Source organism: Mytilus edulis, chromosome 10 (genome assembly GCF_963676685.1).
Source record: "Mytilus edulis chromosome 10, xbMytEdul2.2, whole genome shotgun sequence".
Lineage (NCBI taxonomy): Eukaryota > Metazoa > Mollusca > Bivalvia > Mytilida > Mytilidae > Mytilus > Mytilus edulis.
Window position 1 is genome coordinate 65,819,609 of NC_092353.1, and position 22,462 is coordinate 65,842,070.

At 33.8% G+C, this 22,462-nt stretch overlaps 1 long non-coding RNA gene across 1 annotated transcript; it reads right to left on the reverse strand.

The window, feature by feature from the left end:
* Positions 1-419: 419 nt before the first annotated feature.
* Positions 420-2,684, reverse strand: LOC139492263 (uncharacterized). The gene is made up of 3 exons (XR_011656780.1): positions 2,096-2,684; positions 1,329-1,438; positions 420-911 (listed from the first exon to the last, which is right to left on the reverse strand). It is a non-coding gene; the product is annotated as an uncharacterized lncRNA (long non-coding RNA).
* Positions 2,685-22,462: the final 19,778 nt, after the last annotated feature.

Genomic DNA, 22,462 nt, shown 5'->3' on the forward strand with positions numbered 1-22,462 from the left:
TGCATTTCCCATAGGGTCCTATGTTAAACTAAGTCCCCGGCTGGCGGCCATCTTGGATGATGGATCGGCAACAAAGTAACAACACTTGGTCAGCACCTCATAAGGAACATTCATGCCATGTTTGGTTTCATTCCATTCAGTGGTTCTCTAAAAGAAGTCATTTGTATGCATTTCCCATAGCGTCCTATGTTAAACTAAGTCCCCGGCTGGCGGCCATCTTGGATGATGGATCGGCTACAAAGTAACAACACTTGGTCAGCACCTCATAAGGAACATTCATGCCATGTTTGGTTCCATTCCATTCAGTGGTTCTCTAGAAGAAGTTCAAAATGTAAATTGTTAACGACGACGACGACGGACGACAGACGCCAAGAGAAAAGCTCACTTGGCCCTTCGGGCCAGGTGAGCTAAAAAAGTACAATACAATGTGAAATATTGAAGCAACTTTAAAATGACAAGTTCGACAAGTTAAATAATATAACATCTGTAATTTGCAAAATGTGTCCAAATATTAAATCATAAACAAAATGTTCATCATATTTAAAATTGTTATGTGACACAATGTCTAGTGGCTTATGTTATGAACACAGTTTAACTCATCGTTTGCAACTTCTTAAGTCAAGCACTGTCCTGAATTTCTTTTCAAAATACTGATGTCAATGGCCCGTTTATCACCAATAATTTCAATAATCCTCAGCCTGCATAGCACTCAGATAGTCAATATCAAACATAAAATACCCTGTGTATATGCTGCTAGTGGTCGAATCAACGTTCATGTAACACTGCTACCTTGGGTACTTTTAAACATGATTTGAGTCGTCTAAAACTGATTTTGAGCTTCCATTTTTTAGAGGATTCGTCTCCTTGGGTTATAACTACTCTTTAACTTTATTATCCATCAACCGTAAGTTCTAGAATGTAAAATATAAAGTGTATGAGTAAAAAAATTATTAATCATCATGTCGATATTGCTTAAGAATTATAAACTTTTATTTGTTTTTGTAATTCCATTATACTTGTCAGCACTATTAGATAAGATGCATGTATTAAAAAGTGGTAAACATGTATTTTCAAGTAAGTGTTCTATAGCTTTTTAAAAAAGATGATAGAAAGTGTCCAGCAAAGACATATGAAGATATGTAGTAATTTTACTTATGATCTGTATACGGATAATTCCACTTTAAATTGATTTAATTATATCGAATTTAGCTCAAATAGTTTTATGATTAATGTAAACAAGTGAATGGTGCACATTTTATTGATAAATCTGCAATAACAAAACTTGTCAGAAGTCAATGGGCACTCCTATTAAAAATTCTTAAACTTACATATAGTACTTTTATGGTGCAGGATAAGTAGTCATCTCTTGAACTGCGAAATTTTCTCTTCATTCTCGAGGTATGCACGAACAATTACCCCTAAATACTGTGTTTGTACCCTATAAAAGTAACATAGGAATGCATTACAATACATGAACAAGTGCACAACGGTGGACATTTGCTAAAATGAATTACTAAAAATTAAGTATTTAAGAATGAGAAAGCTATTAATAACATATAAATGAGAAATTTAATTTGTGTTCCAGTATGCCTTTTTACAAACTTCTATCTTGACAGTGCAATGCCATGACATTTTTTTGTATTTTTGGACAAATCCTTATAATTGCATTGGTTTTATTTTATTAACAAATTTACATCCTCAAAAGTGAAGATAATCGTTCAAAATCTTCTTGTTGCTTTCTATACACAATGGTTGCGTCATGTTTGGAACACATGGCGTTCAGAGAAAACGATTAGCTGGAACGCATCATGTTCGAGACCAGAACACAGTTACAATACTAACGTTATCATTTAACATTTACGTATACATTTACATTGGTTAATTTTTTGTTAATAACATGATCATTTAAATGTATTCTCTCAAAGAACATCCTACTTTTTAATCGAATTATGGCGGCATAATAGCACAGTTATGTGTTCAAATAAATTTTTCTTCCATTTATACTTCAGTGTGTCCTGTCAAAGAAGAAATTTGTTGATTTAATACTAAAAAAAATTATGTTCGTATAATGTGTTATTGATATCGATAAACATACCCGTTAAATAAAGTTTTGTTGTTAATTTTCTTCAGTGAAGCTTCTTCAATCACGATCAAAAACCAAACTTCCGGTACATAAATACGTCACGCGCTGTTATATACGCGGACATGATTGAACACATGGCGTACGGGAAAAAATGTAAATTTGAACGCATCATGTTCGGCTCCAGAACGCTTTTACAATAGCAACGTTTTCATGAGCATTTGCGCATTTAAATTGTTTAAAAAGTATAAGTAAAGAACTAAAGTCGTTAAGGAAAAAGATTTATATTAAAAATCAATCATTTGCACGCTTTTAAATATGCTCTTGTAACATGTTTCAATTTTTTTTAACGAACTATAATTTGCTTGTGTTGATAAAGCTAAAATACATTTATCGTCAAATTGTAATACGAATCACCCTTATTCATCGTCTGTTTGACTCTGAAGCGATGAAATATTTTTTCACTCCCCATTACAATATTAGAACATTTTTAGTGTTCAATTTAGAACACTTGTCTTGAACATGTGCGTTAAAAGACTGAACACAATGTGTTATATTTTTTAACGCTGGCGTTCAATGTGGAACACTAATGTTAATAACTGAACATATTGTGTTTGAGATTGGAACGCGTCCAGACGCGTCAGGCGTCCGCAATATTTGTTCGGTGTAATTAACCTTTTTTTCTGACAATCATTTCATTTCATAATCTAATATTGTACCGCTATTAAAGAAAGTATAGTGAATTTTATATGCAAGACCCGTTTAACTTGTTGTTCTCGACAAACTTTTTATATTAAAGCAAAATATATATCCTCATCCTTTTTGGATCTAAATGGGAAACATTGCACTTTAATACGTTTTATGTCAATTGATCTCTGGTAGAGAGTTGTCTCATTGGCACTCATCATACCGTATATATCTTCTCATTTCATAAAGATATGCATTACCCAAATACGATATATTTTGTTGTTTGTTGCTTACGTTACCTTCATTGGGAAATATTCAATGCATATTCAGTACAACAAACATTATAAGAAGTATCCATATTGATGTGCAAAACAAAAATTGCAAGCGAAATACAAAACTTATCTCAAATAATCGGTAATCGCCGTAAAACGTAAACATTTGACATTACCATTTGAGACGCAATATCGTGCTTAACGTCATAGTATTAAGCTTGAATATTGTGTCCAAACATGCCCCAAGTGTTCAGGGTTTGCCCTTTGCAGTCCTATCAGGTTGCACTGGGTGAAGCATTTTATTAATTTATTATTTTCTTAGACAGGACATATGATAGCATACTGTAGTCACATGGTAATGTCATTCCTTTATTACTTTTTAAGAAAACTTGATGTCTGTCTGTCTGTCTGTCTGTCTGTCAAAGGGGACTAGATTTGCACTCCAGTATGTGTCTGTCCATGGTATATAGTTTTATCATCTCAGGTTATGGTTTTGTTCAGAGTATGGTGCTTGGACTTAGAAAATTCACTGAAAAAAATCAGTTTTCCACCCTTTTTTCGTCATGCTTGAAGATATTTGTCTGTCTGTCTGTCTGTCTGTCAAAGGGGACTAGATTTGCACTCCAGTATCATGGCAGTATGTCTGTCTATCCGTGGTATATAGTTTTATCATCTCAGGTTATGGTTTTGTGCAGAGTATGGTGCTTGGACTTAGAAAATTCACTGAAAATAAATCAGTTTTCCACCCTTTTTTCGTCATACTTGAAGATATTGACATGATATTTGTTATATATATATAATATAGTTTACACTATGACACGTTATATTTCAAGTTAGCATTTTGTTCCAGTGCAATGAATTTTAAACCGGTAGGGGACTATGTTTTGCCATGCAATACTCAAAAAATGCTTATTACCTAGATAATACTCTATCTTAAACCAAATTCAGAGTTGTTTTAAATTTAAATGTTGTGATCAAACTAGCTCAACTGTTCAGGGTTCGACCTCTTCAGGAACATGTGATTTGCTGTCACTTAATAGCCTATGTTCTTCTCATATATGTTATGATGATATGATACTAAACCCCTAACGGGAAGGATTGTGCCTGATGTTCATATGATGAAATCGTAATCTTTCAGTCAGTTTAATTGAAGTCTGGAGCTGGCATGTCAGTTAACTGCTAGTAGTATGTTGTTATTTATGTATTATTGTCATTTTGTTTATTTTCTTTGGTTACATCTTCTGACATCAGACTCGGACTTCTCTTGAACTGAATTTTAATATGCGTATTGTTATGCGTTTACTTTTCTACATTGGCTAGAGGTATAGGGGAGGGTTGAGATCTCACAAACATGTTTAACCCCGCCGCATTTTTGCGCCTGTCCCAAGTCAGGAGTCTCTGGTCTTTGTTAGTCTTGTATTATTTTAATTTTAGTTTCTTGTGTACAATTTGGAAATTAGTATGGCGTTCATTATCACTTAACTAGTATATATTTGTTTAGGGGCCAGCTGAAGGACGCCTCCGGGTGCGGGAATTTCTCGCTACATTGAAGACCTGTTGGTGACCTTCTGCTGTTGTTTTTTCCTATGGTCGGGTTTTTGTCTCTTTGGCACATTCCCCATTTCCATTCTCAATTTTATCTTGTTGGACAATAACTCAAAAATTCTTTCAACAGTTTTGTTTATGAAACTTTTGTGAATTGTACATATCTATTTATGTAAGCTCCCTTAAGCTTTTTAAAAATTTTAGATTTTATGTTTGTCAGTTAATAGCATTTTTCATTAAAAAGGGGAGATTTTCCAGATTTCGGACTATAACTCAAAAGTGCTGTGGGCAGTTTCTTGAAACTTTGAGACTGGATTTGATCTTAGAATAACCTCCATTTAGGGTTTTATTTGTTGTTTTCTTTTTTTATAAATTTCTGAAATCATAAATGACATAAAGTCATTTGTAACGGAACATTCATATTCTTTGAAAAGGTGACAGGCGTATCATGTTCTCATTTGGCAGCTCAATATTGGTCTGTTGAATTAGAAAATAACAAAATCAAATAAACATATTCGTTTTTATGTTGTACTGTTTTACCACTGCCCCAGGTTAGGTGGAGGGTTGGGATCCCGCTAACATGTTTAACCCCGCCACATTGTTTATGTATGTGCCTCTCCCAAGTCAGGAGCCTGTAATTCAGTGGTTGTCGTTTGTTTATTTGTTACATATTTGTTTTTCGTTCATTTTTTTATATATATAAATCATGCCGTTAGTTTTCTCGTTTGAATTGTTTTACATTGTCATATCGGGGCCTTTTATAGCTGACTATGCGGTATGTGCTTTGCTTATTGTTGAAGGCCGTACGATTACCTATAGTTGTTAATGCCTATGTCATTTTGGTCTCTTGTGGACAGTTGTCTAATTGGCAATCATATCTTCTTTTTTATATATGCTCTTACAGATCCTACAGTTGATTACAAGACAAGTCTGTCAGTTGTTCGTGGTTGAATATTTAATTTTCTTCTTCCATTAAATTTTTTAACAATTAGCGAGACAAGATACTCGTATAACCGTGATAAATATGTAAACTATTGAAATACAGAAATGCATTACAAGTTACTACAAGTTGAGTCAAATTATCATGCATGTGCAATTTGAGAGTACTAGCAGTTACTGAAAGCTAGTTTATAAAAAGCCAAAAACAATTAACAATAACAAGATCAGAGACTAAAATCAATTAAAACACATCCCAGGAATTTATTGTTAAAACGCCAAAGACAACAAAAGAAGACATAATTTGTGCAATGCCAAGATAAAAGTATCGACACCAGTAGGATAGTAAAGATTTAACCATATATATAATAAATGTGTATCATGTTATATATATATATATATATATATATATATATATATATATATAGTAAAAACGTGGATGTGTATTTATGCATCCTACAATTTACACACCATTAAAAAAAAGGAGATTCACTTGTTGTCGAGTATCGAGTTACGAGTTGTGAGTATCGAGTTGCGAGTTACAAAAGTCGAGTTGCGAGTTATGAAAGTCGAGTTGCGAGTTACGAAAGTCGAGTTGCGAGTTACGAAAGTCGAGTTGCGAGTTACAAAAGTCGAGTTGCGAGTTATGAAAGTCGAGTTGCGAGTAAAGAAAGTCGAGTTGCGAGTTACAAAAGTCGAATTGCCGGTAAAAATGTGGAAACGAAACTATTTAAGTTTTTTGGTGTAACTGTTTAACATTTTGGAATGGTGATTGCTTATAGTATTTGTTTTGTTGTTTGGACTTTATCTAAGTCTCTTGTAAAAGTTAAATGAATTGCTTACATAATCACTACGTATAGTATTTTCTGAAGATGCGGATAGCCTTTTGAAATACAGCGGATCGCTTGCAGTTTAATTATTATTAAATTTCATAGCTAGCACCGTCATATTAAATGTAAAGGGAGATAGCAACTAAACTGCAGTACATATATGTAAAAGACCCCTTCTGTAGATTTCGTTTAGAGTGGGCTTCTTGAGAAAATGCACGCTGACCTATCATTTTTATTATATTTTTGAACATATATCAATAGATACTATGTTTTGGCAAAGTATGAACAAATTCCATCATTTTTATTTTAGTCTCCCATACCACCTTAAACATGAACATTAAACGGACTTCGTTACTAGTATATATATATATATATATACGATTATGTACATTATCATATGTTATGTACCTTCTTACAGCTACAAAACATGTTACGATTATGTACATTATCATATGTTATGTACCTTCTTACAGCTACAAAACATGTTACGATTATGTACATTATCATATGTTATGTACCTTCTTACAGCTACAAAACATGTTACAAAACATATATAGACAGTAATGAGCTTATATATATGGTGAAATATGTAATAGCTAGTTCCCTATAGATAATAATGTTAACGGGCAAGATGGATTAGATCCCGGATACATACATGTCCCAAAATACACAGAACAAAGACCCGTTAGGCCACACTTAATTTTTTTTTGGTTTGCAAGTACGGTCCAGTGGCGGATCAAAAACTTTTCATTTAGGAGGGGGGAGGGGGGGGGCATGATTCAGTGATTCCCTATAAATAACCAATTTTTTCCCACAAGACAAACCATTATTATAGCAAAACAATTTACGAAAAAGAAATACGACTAATATGAACCCATTCGGCAATCCTCGGTAGAATCCGCTAAGTACTCTCCTTAGATGAGGGTACGGAATCGGCCGAATTGAGACGAGTGATATGAACCATGCAATGACTTCACATACGGCAAAATTGCGGGTACTTTATTCATTACCTAAATCACGTGACCTATACTAAATCCGCCCCTTTGTGCGAGTTATCTCCCTTTTATTTCCTTAAAGACTCGCATGCCAAACACATGTAAAAGGAAAATTGATTTCAAGCGACTTGTCGACACTAACTTTAGTGACACTGACCGTACAGCTACAGAGACAGTCGAAAGGAGAAAAGTCTTACCTGAAACATATGATGTCGAGCGGATAATTGCATGCTGCAAGCTGAAAAGGGGGGTATGTTTTTCTGCCAGTTTCTGATATTATGACCTTGACTTTCAAGAGTGAGTCTGACTTAAAATTAACCCATTGTAAAATAGCCTATTGTAATAAGTTGAGACCGCGTCGTTTCTTGTTTTTTTTTACAAGATGATGATGATGGATGGCTACTTTATTACGTCCAGCGACAAATTTTAATATGTATATTCAGGACTAGACATGAGTGGGTTAACTGAAGGACATTGGCAATGCATTTTGAACATCTGATCTGGATAGAGGGGCTGGATTTCATTTTTTTTTACTGAAAATCCAGGAGGGGGAGGGGTGAGTAATTATGATGTCATGCAAGGCTATTTTTTTATTTTATTTTTTTTGGGGGGGAGGGGGGCAGCTTGATAGTAAAACAGCTGTAAATTTTGCCACATGATGCGGACAAACCTCTTGAGAAAACAAGAAAAGCGTAATCAATAATCTTGTATTATAGTTTTCAAGCTGGATTGAGTCAGTCAATCACTTCTATAAAAAAGAGGGTGTTTTAACTTGTAATTTTACTTTAGAAACGGAACTTCCCATTGACTGGCTGCGATAACACTGAGGGGGAGGACAAGGGTAAGGGAGACAGGGAGAAAGGGGTAGGAGAAAGGAGAAAGGGGTGGGAGAATGGAGAAAAGGGGTAGGAGAAAGGAGAGGAAGGCTGGGAGAAAGGAGAAAAAGTTGGAGAAAGGAGAAAAAATAAAATATCTTTCCTTTTAAAAAATGATCTAATATTTCAAGAAAAAATATCTCAAAAGGAGAGGTTTTATTCTAATGGGAGAAAGGAGAACGGGGGTAGGAGAAAGGAGAAGAGGGATGGGAGAAGGGAGAAGGGTACCCCCCTATTCTCCCCCTCAATTATACAGACGCGATCTCACCATACGTGACTCAAACAAGTTTTACTACATTTCACAAATTAAAAAAATTAGAAATTCATGTAACGAATGAAAATATATGAGCCAGTCCATGCGAAAAGGTACAAAAACGAAAATTTGACGAAATTCTAAAAAGTGTGCATAGTTATTGGTAGTAGACTTGTGATTTATAAAACACATCTACTTTTCCTCATATCCTTAAGCCGTGAGCTACACGCACCTGCAAGTGTTGAGACCCCTCCCCCCATTAGTTTTATCAAGATTTTTAATGAATTATTTCATATTTTTCAATCATTTTCAAAGTACAGTTTAAATGGCTTGATTTGCCAATTGATAATGTTAACCACGGTAGCAGTGGGGATAAGGCTCTCGTTTACGATGCTGATATCAATGCAATCAGACCGGGCAACGGTTCGAATCCCGTGCAACGATGGTTGATTTATATATGAATATTAAATAACTTAACTTAACTTGCAACGACGGTTGATTTATATAATATTAAATAACTTAACTTATAACTTAACTTAACTTGCAACGACGGTTGATTTATATAATATTAAATAACTTAACTTAAATTTCAATTTCTAAAACACAAGAGGTCATAGTTTTTGTATTTTCCCTCATGTTTTAATGTTGTCTTACTTCCTTAAACCGGTAAAACTGAAGAAAATTATTGACTTTTGTCTCTCTAGTGTCGTAAAATTTTAAGTTTCTGGTCGGTATAGCATTAGTCCGGGGAACAAATGATTTTCAACACTTGCTCAAATACCAAATATTCAGATATCTCTACGTCTTTTGCTGTTTTAATTGACAAATTCGGGATAGAATTGACAATCTTATGAATGTTTACATTAATGTATTTTTTTTCGGATAAAATCAGTGGCGTAGCTTGCATGTAACTAACTAACTAACTAACTAATTTTATTCAGTATAAAATCCAGTACAAAAGGATCATCGCTGAAACACATAAACACATATAAAAAACATATACAAAACAAAAATAAAACATAACAGACAACAATTTTGACACTTAAAACAAGCAAGAGACAAAACACACATTTCAATATTATGCAATTATTCCCACTGATGAATGTCTAATCAAAATACATTTGTCTATATATATATAAGAAATCTGGTGAGAACATCAGTCTCCGAACAGTTCATTAAATATTTAAATTTATCAAAATTATCTAAATTGCAAAAACATGGTATAATATTAACAATGTCATCATAAAACTTTTCCCTCTCCTCGTGATAGAGGTTGCATTCACATATGAAATGAAACTCATCTTCAATTTTGTTATCAATACAATGTGTACATATTCTTTGATCCAAAGGCGTTTTATTATATCTGCCTTTTTCAATGTGTAATTTGTGGTTAGAAATTCTTAATTTACATAATTGTCTAACATATTGTTTTGGGATATTTAATAGATAAAGGCAGATGTGGTGTGAGTGCCAATGAGACAACTCTCCATCCAAATAAAAATTTAAAAAAGTAAACCATTATAGGTTAAAGTACGGCCTTCAACACGGAGCCTTGGCTCACACTTTGTATAAGTCTCAGGTTTATATTCCTCTTTTAACTTGTAACATGTGCGTAGTTTGTTTTGCGTTTCACCTGACAAACATCAGAAAAAATAATTTCCATATCTTTCTTGTAATATCTTTTTCACTGCAGATATGAGTTTTCCTTCTGACATAGTTCCTTTATTATTCCAAACATGGTCAAAATTAATTAATTTTAGAAACTTAAAAATGTGTTTATTGAAGGTACATGGAAAGGTACAATCATCTTCTTCGATTGACTTATATGTTAATTTTGAAAAATTCAAAAGAGGGTCTTTATACAAATATAGCCAGTATTTAAGAGATTGCAAAATAACAAATATAGAGATTGGATAACGACCAAGTTCTGCCAAACTGGCAATATTAGGAGCATATTTAGAGGCACCAAGTACATATTTACAATATCGAATGTGAACCTTTTCAGGAGCAAAATTTAAAAAAGTTTTTTCTAAATCATCATTTGAACCTTGTGTTAATCTTTTGTCCAGGTTAAGAATGTACAGACCCCACAATTCACAATTGCATGTATGCTCAGATGCTCAAGCATCCACATCATTTTGACAAAAAAAAATAGCAGCAGTTTAACTCGGAAGTGTCCAAATGTAACAAGGCTGAGGATATGGGGATAACGTCCAGTCATTTTCGAAGCAGCATGCCCGGTCTTTCATTTAGGATAATTTAGTTTATGTAAACAAGATAGTTTAATCGCAATATAGTGTTTCAAGTTAGCTTTTGTTCGTAAAAAAAGTCATCGGCTAAGGCAAGCGGAGAGGACTGATACGCAGACCCGTGAACATGTTTCGTCTGAAATTGAACCTAGTGGAGAGATGGCTTCTCATTTGACTATAGCAACTGACAACTAAAACACCATATCCTGATATCGTTTCTTGCGATATGGTAAACGACGTGATAAAAAAATTAATTTGTAATAGATCGTGATCAGTCCTAGGCTTATGAATTCCCGTTTCTATCAGTGGGTTCAAACACTAATTTTATTTTCAATCAGTAAAGAACAACGATCCAATGTTCCCCGCCATGCACAATTACATGTCATATTTTATCTATCAAAGGGCAAGGAACAAGAAAATCACCTTTTTTCTTTATCTTTTTTATTTTCAATATTTTAAGAGAAATAAATGCATCACAGGAAATGAAATGGGATTTGCATTACAATTTATATTTCAAAGGGTCATAACTGGTTAAAAATATTTGATAACGACTTATTTTCCAAATTGTCAAAGACATTGCTTATGATATGAGTTTCACTTAATCTGACAAGAATTGTACACATGAGAGTGCTACAATGTAACAAGACCGGACGATCGGATGCCCGGTATTTTCATGTCTCCTGCAACTCGTTTAGCTCAGTAATCAAAAATCAAAAACCCAAGGTTGTAGACTCAAATTCTTGGAAAGAGAAAGCACTTAATTTCCTATATTCCGAAGTTCCTAAATTATACAGAAGTGCGTGCCGCTGTAATGGGGTCCGTTTTTGATATGTCAAATATGAAATTGGGTGGGAAACTTTACATCAAATGTTTATGAATTGAATGATGGTAGTTTCGAGGAAACAATAAAATTTGGTTAACAATAAAAATATATGAACTAGTGCCCGTGGGTATTTTGAATTTAAACAAAAATCTTACTAGTGTCGGATTCTGGGGGAGTACATGTGCTTAAATAAAAAATGATTTTCTGCATAAAAAGGTCCAAAATATTTTCTGCCTCGCTCCGCTCGGCGAAACATCCAAATCATTTCAACCCTGGCTAAGCCACTGAAAATCGTTTTTCAAAAATATTATAACAAACTTTGATAACGTGTCCTGTAAAGTTTATCAAAAGGACTTTTGTACCTTTTCGCATGGACTGGCTCATATACGTGAACAAATTAAGAAATTGTGTTTACACATAAAAATTTGCATTTCACAAATCAAGAATTGAATAATTATGGCGGATATTCCCTTCCAAAATACAGGGGCTTATTAATAGTTGGGGCGTCCGTCCGGCTATGCTGGATGTTAATGAAAGCAGTCAAGCTCAGCTATTAAAATTGTAGATGTTAAACCAGATACCTCGTGTAGGGTGAATGCCCTATTTTCTGCACATTAAACCTTTGTAGCATTTCACTCTTTCTTGGTGCCATTGTATTTCGGAAGGCAACATGTTTTTTAAAATTTCAACGACTTTTATTTAAAACGACCCTATTACATAAAAAAAAATAATGGAGATTGAAGAAGTTCTAACTGAAGTCATATAAAAAAAATCGTTTTTTTACGAGCTCTTAAATTTTTTTTAGATTAAAACTCCAACTAGTGTTAGTCCCGTTAATAAACGTAAAATATTAGGTCCAATCCATTATTCCCGATACGATACTAGTAACCTCACGGTGTATCACCAGTACAGCGGATATAGGTACTAACCAAGCGGGTATGATCGATTTTGACCTTAGGAGGTAACGAAAATCTTTGTTTTGCTATATCAATATTCAATGTACATTTCTCAACATTTGAAGTTTCTGCTCCTAAATAATTTTCGCATCGATTTTTTCCTATTTACAAAACAACTTTGGTATTCTAATAAGAACAATTAACTTGTACATGCGCAAATAGTTGTGAATGTCAACACCAACTTTCAATTTCGATACAGTTGTTGAGAAATTTACATGTTTTATCTGAAAGAAACCTAATACAGGGCAAAAGTAATAGTTACCAATCATAAACCTACATGTGATTACTCATTCCTTGAAACTTTTTGGGTAATAAACGAGTATGAAAATAAAGGTTTTGTGTACGGTGTACAACAACTTAACTATGCACCGTACATAAGGATTTATGGGTCAGCTAAACACCGTACACAACGCTTCTTTTGGGATAAAATATAGAAAAATAACATATGTAATACAGTATGAAAGATTTCAATGCCAATTATTGAAACAGCTATACTTATTACACACACACACAGTGGCCTTCTATCAGAAAAAGAGTTGCAATGAATATAGAATTATATCGGATGAGACAAGTGCCAACTTGTTTGACAAGTATTTGCACATGTTTTTAGTAATCGTTCTTGTTTTGGGAAAATAATGAGACATCTCTAATCATCAACCTACGACCAAATCATTTCTTAAAACAGCAATTATGTTTAGATTGAAGTACACATTGATATTATGTGAACAAAACAAAGATTTTCGTTACCGTACGTGTGTAAGATCAAAATCGCTCACGCTCGCTTGGTAAGTACCTATATCCGCTGTACAATGATACACGGTGAATCTACAGTATTCATTCTTAATTCAAATAATGCGTGAAATATTTAGCACTTTATGTCTCCTGTGTGTGTGTCTTAAGTGAAGCTCGAAACCTAAAATTTATTAAAAAAAGCTCTGATAACCAGTTTATAATTTGAAGAGCTTTCAAAATACCAGACTGACTTAAAAAAAGGAAGCCAATTCTGCTCAAAGCCCGCCGTGCAAAAAAAAATCACTTCTGAAGAACAACGTCTCTATGGACCGTTATAAAGAAAATAGTAAATTGGTCATATAATTTAATTAATTCATGTTTTTCTATGCTTTACACGTATTTTTCATATGTTATATTATTATTCATCATCATATCACATTGATGCTAGACGCACGACTAATTCAAAATCAAGCACACCTTTTTACCTGCATGCTTTCTAGCTACCGCCAAAAAATCCCTTCTTACCTGTAATATATTTTCATACCTGCATATTTGTATTCAGTCGTTGGATGTGTTGCGCCATATTATATATAATTACAGAAAGGTAAGTTAGTAAATCGATAGTTTATTAGAGTGTCATAATCTAATATACATCATCATTTACAATATAAAAATCTTTAGAACCATATTAGATACGCAGGTCTTTAGGACAGATGAAACATTTTCATCCTTTTCCAAAAAAAATATACTAAAGTGCGATGGTTTCGCTTAGTAAGAAGTAAGATGGTCTACGGCTACGCTAAAATGCGATGGTGTCGGACACTAAAGTTATTGGCGGATCCAGGAGGGGGGTTTCCGGAGGTTGGAACACCCCTTTTTTGGACGATCAATGCATTTGAATGAGGACATGTGGTTGGAACACCCCTCCCCCTTTATTTTGTGTTAGGACCCCCCTTTTTAAAATGATTGGATCCGCCCCTGAAAGTGCGATGGTTGTTTGCTTTTTAAGGTTTATGACCCCTTCTGTAGCCATTTTTGTACAAATTTTTCAAACATCAATTGTATCAAAACTACAGATATAATGAATAATTGACAGGCCATTTTGTGCATATACTAGGGGGAAACTTGATGCAAAGCATTATTATTTACTGTTTCATTGCATTTAATAGAAAAGGAGTACTTTGTGGCAAATATAAACGAAGATTTTTATAGAAAATCCGCAGCCTTTAATACAGAGATTTTTGTTATAAAATTTGAAACATAGATTACTCACTTGCTTTTCTATGAAGTGCTAGTATTTATTTTTTACAAAAAGTTCTAACCATCCTGTAAATTCAAAATTACCTCGTTCAAAGTCACTTAAGTCGAGCCTAAATGGTGTACTTGATTTGGTCCATATTTTTATTTGTTTTAACCAATAACTAAATTAATAAACTTGTTTTAAGGAAATCAATGCTAGTACTGCATGCAATAATCCTATATCTACCAATCATCAAAATGCCAAATATGATAGTACAAGGATAAAGGCTGTGGATTTTCTATAAAATTTCCATATGTTTAGCATTGAATCAACAGAAGGGTACATAATTCTTAAGTCCGATGATATGACACGCTAACTTCCGCGATTGCGTAACGCGGATGTGGTTCAGGCAATGGTTTTCTTTTATTGCTGAGTTCCTATTATAACAACTATGTTTTGTCAATAACTTGGTTTATATCAGGTTAATTAGTGTAAATCATGTATTCATGTGGTTTTTTGTTTAAATGTACTTTAATCATTCTAATCATTTTCTGTGCTTTATTTTGTAATTCATATAGCTCAAATTTTGGGCACTATGATTGGTTAATAAAATTATCTATCTATCTATCTATTACATTTTTGTGTGTTTCATTTATATATCAAGTCGTAGTCTTTCTCTTTTGATTTGTTTTACACTGGTCATTATATAACCCTATATGCTGCATGGACGGTGATACCCCATGAGTCCGACTACCAATTACTCCGACAGCCCACTATTCCGACAGCCCATTACTCCGACAGCCCACTATTCCGACAGCCCACTATTCCGACAGCCCATTACTCCGACAGCCCACTATTCTGACAAACTATTACTCCGACAGCCCGTTATTCCGGCAAATCATCTATCTTGTGTTTATAGATAAATTTTCTCTAAAAAGACCAACTCCGTTCTCTTTAATATTTTTGGTTGTCCGTTTTGATTCCAATTATTTTTTCCGTGCGGTATATTTGTCTCAGTATATTAGAGTTGATATACATGCTTATTGCAACTGCTCAGTCCTTTCCCTCGTCCCTCTTTCGTTTTACGTGTCTGGGTATTTTATTTGTCTTTATATTTCATCGTTTTTGTGTCCACTGTCAGACTGTGCTGTTCTAGTTCGTTGTTTGTTGTCTTGATCTACCTTCTTTCACTTTGATTTTTTTGTTTCCTGCTTTCGCGTATCAGGGGAGTGAGGTTTCACCACTATAAACTACATACATGAATATATCGGAGTTGGGTAACACTACCCGCCCCGCCCTCTTTGGTCGGAACACTTTCTACCCCTTGTGTCAATCATCTGAGTTTTCTTTAAATTGATTTTGTCGCAGAAATAAGGGACTAATGTAGCGTCAAAATGAGAAAACCTTTAGAGACAAACACATACCCAGATCTTAAAAAAAAAGAGAACAAATAGGACGAAATATGTCACACTCTTACGCAAAACAAATATGACGGACATGAACATTTCGGCAACTTCTATTTAAAAAGGTCGAGATTTCCTGACGTCAGAATATATTTGCATAGTAATTTCCCAAACACGAGGCCAATACGGCCTTGAAAATGACTAATCGACTCAATGAACTACAAGTATTAGCCTTTCAGAAAGGGCTCTCGCATTGTAGATGAATTCATTTACTAGAATAGCAACGTGCATCAATCAACAAATTTTACCACACACGCGAGGTCACACGTTATGAAGCAATTTTGTCCACAATTTTAACAAAACAATTAATTTTACAATGAATTGAGGCTTATAAAAGTATGAAGAAGTAAAAAAACAACATTACACTGTATTTGAAGGCCCCTTGAAGGATTTTTATGAGTATGACAGCCATCTTGCACGCAAAACCCCATAGGAATTTTGAAAACTTGGCAGGTATGAGAGTGGTGTAATTTTTAATCTACACCTTTTTACTATATTAGTTATATATAAAGTTGAATTCTTTGATTCGTCGTTTTTACGTGATGACGGCTGACAAATTGGACCTCGTTATTTTAGTATTATAGATATATATATGACATAGACATATACAGTCAACGCACTTAACTGCTCAAATAGAACGAATGCAGTATAAAAGCCAATATGAATAAGTATAGTAAAACATCTAAGACAGTGAGTGACATTCTTGTCCCGCTTGTGTCTTTGTCAAATTATCTTATTGTAAAAACTTAGGATTATTTGTTTTGCGGCAAACTTGACTCACTTTTAATTTAAAGACTTTAAAGATTGTTTTCAAGAAGAAAAATATTTAGATATCATTGATTTTAAGAAAAGTAGTTCATATGTTAATTAAGAATCAGTGCTCACCCATCACATTAGGAATTGAAAATGCAAGATACTCCAAAAATCGTATTGTACAGCTCATAAAGTTGAGGACCGAGAGCATCCTTTTTCAATCGAATGCTTACTACGTAATAATTTGAGGGATGAACTCTTTCAGCATATTTCTAGCATTTGTCAGAAATTTAAAAAGTTAGGTAAACATGATGTATTTTCGATGTCAACACAAGAAAACTTTACTTTTATGGGAAAACTGATGATTTTATTGTTAGTTCTTTTCAATTATGTATAATACACGTCTTGATACTGACTGCTTTTGATATCAATCAACGGGTTAGGTTTTTTTTCTATTTGTTTTGGCTCCATTTGTAACTGAGGCTTATGGTGAAATAAAGATAATTATATCATATTAGTATTGTATTTGTCTTAATGTTGACCCAATCATTATACCATCGCTTCGAAAAAGGGGGGATACTGTTTAACCTCTGTCTGCACGTCCGTACATCCGTCAGTCGGTCCGTCAGTTCGTCCGTCCATCCCATAAATCTTTTTGTTGCATCTTTTTCATGAACTATATTACAAGGATTTCTGACTGAATTTGGTTTCAGGGTTTATTGAAGTCGGCTATATCGTGTGATGCGTTTTCGGATTCAGTACTCAGTGGCGGATCCAGAGGGGGGGTTCCGGGGGTCCGCACCCCCCTTTATTTTGGCCGATCAATGCATTTGAATCGGGACATATGTTTGCACCCCCCTGCACCCCCCTTTGCCCTGGGCTAGCACCCCCCCTTTCGAAAATTCCTGCATCCGCCACTGGTACTCAACAACTTCCTGTTTACCGAAATATTTGGGCGAGGTTAATATCATCAGTAGCTCGCACCATCACTGGTTGTTCTTGCTCTTTACAGACCCTGTAATTTGGAAAATGAAATATTCTTTTCTGTTCCTTCTATATACAGATTTCGAATTGAGTATATTATAGAAAGTATTCGAACTACTTTAGCCGTATGTAATATATACGGAGTTATTTCTTAAAAAATGTTATAACATAAACTTAATGATTCACACAGACAAATTTTATTTTACCCTGATACTCTGATACCTGACTAGATAAGTGTCGGACTTGTGGATTGTCGGACTATTGGGTTGTCGGACAAATGGGCTGTCGGGCTAATTGGCTGTAGGAATAATGGCATGTAACCGCATGGACCATGGCTTTACGTTGACGACCGTATGATTATTAGTTGCATACAAGTGATTTGCAGTTAGATAGTATATTTCATTTTTTACCATTGGATTCTTTTTTTTAAATCTAAATTGGGTTGCTATTTTTTCTTCTTTAAATTGTTTTACACGTTTTGTTTTAGGTTTATGTACCCTTGTGTTGATTCAATGATAAAAATATTGAAATTTTATAGAAAATCCACAGCCTTTCCCCTTGTACTCTCATATTTTGTAATTCGGTGACTGATAGAGAATTATTGCATCCAGTGCTGTTTCCTTAAAACAAGATTATAAATTAATTTACTGGTTAAAGCAAATATACATATAGACCAAATCAAGTACACCTTTCAGGGTGTGCTCTACTTTAGTGACTCAGCAGAAGGTTTTTTTTAGAACTTTTTGTTAAAAATAAACAACAGCACATCATAGAAAACCAAATGAGTAATCTATGTTTGAAATTTTATAAAACATCTTTGTATTAATGGCTATGGATTTTCTATAAAAATATTGGTTTATTTTCCACAAAGTCCCCCTTTTCTATTGAATGCAACTAAACAGCAACTATTCATGCTTTACACGAAGTTTACCCTTTGTATATGTACAAAATGGCCTATCACTATTATTCATTATATTTGTTGTGTTGATACTATTTCAGTTAGAAAAGTTCGTACTTGACTGGCTACAGAAGGTGTCATAAACACAGGCTCTCGTCTCAGAAAAAAATCCTAGTTACGGTATATAGGAGGTTTTTTTATGTTATATAAAGGAATATAGGTGAACAAAATCTGAGATGCCTGTGGTTATAAACCTTAAGGCCCATTGATCTTTATAAAATAGCATGCTGTGTAAAACAATGCTCTGTGTTAAAAATCATCAGTTGCATACATCAATGACATTAGCAGAGTTCGCGAAAAGTGGTGGTCCTACAGAATTTACCACCAAAATTTGACAAAGAACTGACACAATTTTAGTATTTTGCAATAGAAATAAAAGTGAGGACCAGCAGATTGTCTTCCAGGACCACCAGTGGAAAAAAGAATTTGCGAACTCTGCATTAGGTCGTGACTAGAGAGTTGTTGAATTGGCTATCATATATTATGATGATGATCTGTTCATTAGGTCGCTGTCTAGTTGACGTATATTCTTTATTTTAACATTTTACGTGTTTTTTTCCCTTCTAGCTCTTAGATTTTATGTTCGATTGTGATATTTTTGTTAAAGGGGCACTAGCTATACAAGCTATATAAAAAATCTAAAATATGTTTTTTTGGGCGATATCTTTTTGCGCCAAAAAGTAACTCATTTGCGCCACAACTTAATTGCGCCAATACTTCTTTTGCGCCACCTAATTTTCAAAACTATAGGTATTATTTGCGCCAATAAAATAATATCTAATTGTGCCAATTTTATTTATTTTTTATATATAACAACTAAATGATTAACTTCCCTCCTCCTTTATCCGGGCTTGGGAAATCTACATGACTTAATAACGACTTCTGGAAAAAAAGGTCTCTTACTGTTTTGTGCATTCTATTTTCAAAATCTAGATGAATGGTGGTATTAATTTATTCAAGGTCAGATTAATCTTCTTGCAACTTTAAACAAGTAAGGAACACATTTTCTTGTAACAAGCTTTTGATTTTGACGACAACAGACATTTGTTTCATGAACATGATCTAATTATCCATTCAAAATAATTGTACACGATTCATCTATGAATACATGTAACCTAGCACAACACGACTTTATTTCTCCAGTTTTCTTTACAAATGCTGACGGAATTTTTGTTCTTCAACAATGATGACCGGTTTTCCTCTATCTGACTCTATTTTCTTGATAACATTAATTTATGATATAGGTAAAAAATATTTACAGGTAAATGTGGCGCAATTTCATTTCATTTATTGGCGCAATTAATACTATCAAAATAAAAGAGAGTGGCGCAATTACAGCTGATTTCATAATGCTTGCAAAGTAAAACTTTGTTTGGCTTGCTTGCTTTGTTTGTAAAATTGTTAATACAAGCTTTGTAAATAAAAGATTGATATCTTTAAATAATATATATCGGCGGTTTAACCTGTATATATTGTTTTTAATTTGGTGTTATTCTAATGATTGTACAATATAAAAACCAAGCAAGCAAGCTAACCAAAGTTTTATTCTACATGCATTAGGAAATTAGCTGTAATACCTTTTCAGTAATGCAATTGGCGCAAATTGATTCTGCCCGATTTTTGTTTGTTCAATCATTAATGAAAGTGATATAGGGTAATGGTACTTCGCATTTAGCCGCAAGTCTGCTTTAATTTTGTCAAAATAAGGTTATGAACATTGATAATGAATAATTCGACCCCATTGAATCCGTATCCATGTGAACTTATAAAATGAAATTAAACAGACCTTGATCTAATTGCACGATTTCGACTAGACTAAATTACACACAAAATGAAGGTTCATATTATTGAAGTAAGGCCTTGTAAATTGTTTGCTTTAGACTTTTTTTAATTTGGATAAATGTTTTACTGTGTAATAAATCAAGTAAGAAAATTTGAGTCAAATCGGTAAACTCAAATTTAATGGCTTGTGCATTGGCGGATCCAGGAGGGGAGGATCAATGCATTTGAATGGGGACATATAGTTGGACCCCCCCCCCTTTTTCTCTCTGTCTTGGGTTGTGTCCCTTTGATAACTGCCTCAATTCAATGAATACTATTCATCAACGGTACATTTATACTAATTGTAACTAGCATTGACTTTTGTATATGTCAGTGGCGGATCCAGAAATTTTCATAAATGGGGGCCCACTGACTGACCTAAGCGGGGGCCCGCTCCAGTCACCCTGCAATGATTCCCTATATAAGCAACCAATTTTTTTCCCAAAAAGGGGGACCCGGGCCCCTTGGGCCCCCCTCTTAATCCGCCTCTGTATGTATTTACAGAATAAATATTATATATAGAGAGCACTTTCGAATTCATATAGCTATATGGGGAAATAAATACCTGGTGACGGTAGCCAAAACAATCAATATATTGCTATAAAGAGTTTATTACCTACCAAAGCTAATTAAAAAAATAACACTGTTTGTATTCATTTATATTGTACATCAATGTTATATTTACACATCTTTAGATAAGGTCTAATGCATTTTTCGATTGTATTCTTTCTTTCCTAACTTTGTGTTTTACAATAAATATAAGAAAAATATAGATCTTTGTTTGATGCATTGTAAATCCGTATGACATCGAGTGCGTTCAACGGTTGGTGATTTACGGATTTTGCTTTCCAGTTCGCATTTATTGTATTTAGAATCTAATCAAAGTTTCGAAATTGATAACTATATGAATAGATATATATATATATATATCAAAATGTGCATAACGAGAAGCAGACATGAAATATCCCTGAAAATCAATACTTTTTTCCGTTATGTAACTCCTATCAGTCAGGATTCTACATGGTTAAAATTATCTCCCCATTACGCCAAACAAAATATTTTACAATCGTAACAAGTGTGGACACAGATGAGTGTGGATAGTATGTTTGGATGTTTCACAGTGTTTTATGACCAAAAGGAGTTCTGTTTTTCTATATTAAACTGTTTCTTAACAGCTAAGCCAAACATAAACCATAAGCAGTATTGTATATTCAATATTTAGTTTATTTAAAGACTGTAATGGAGGAGACATTAATTGCATTTATTTGATTATGATAAATTATGTTCTAAATCTTTGATTTTGAATAGCATGCGGAGTAAACATAAGGTTAATTTCTGCATGATTTTTGTTTTTTTCAATACCTGTGTGGACACAGATCAGTGTGGAAAGTAGGTTTGGATGTTTGACAGTATTTTCTGACAAAGGGAGTTCTGTTTTTCTCCATAGGGTCCTATAGTAAACTATGTTGCTTGACAGCTAACCTGAGCCAAACAATTAGCAATAGCAGTATTGTTTATTCAATATTTTGTTTATTTCAAGACTGTCATGGAGGAGACATTAATTGCTTTTATTTGATTATGATAAATTATGTTCCACATATTTGATTCTTAATAGCATGGGGAGGAAAACATCAGGTTCATTTCTGTATGATGTTAATTTTTTGTTTTTTCAATACAAGTGTGGACGACGGTGTTTTCTGACAAAGGGAGTTCTGTTTTTCTCAGTAGGGTTCTATAGTAAATTGTGTTTTTCAACAGCTAACCTGAGCCAAAGATTAAGCAATAGCAGTATTGTTTATTCAATGTTGTACATGTAACATTGACACAGGATTTATTTATATAAATAATATTTTCAAAAGATGACTTGCACTATCATTTTCTTTGTTCAGTGGACCGTAAAATTGGGGTTAAAACGCTAATTTGACATCAAAATAAGAACGATTGACTTACTTTTTAACATCAAAATAAAAACGATTGGACTTCAACGTCATCAAAAACTACTGTCCAAAA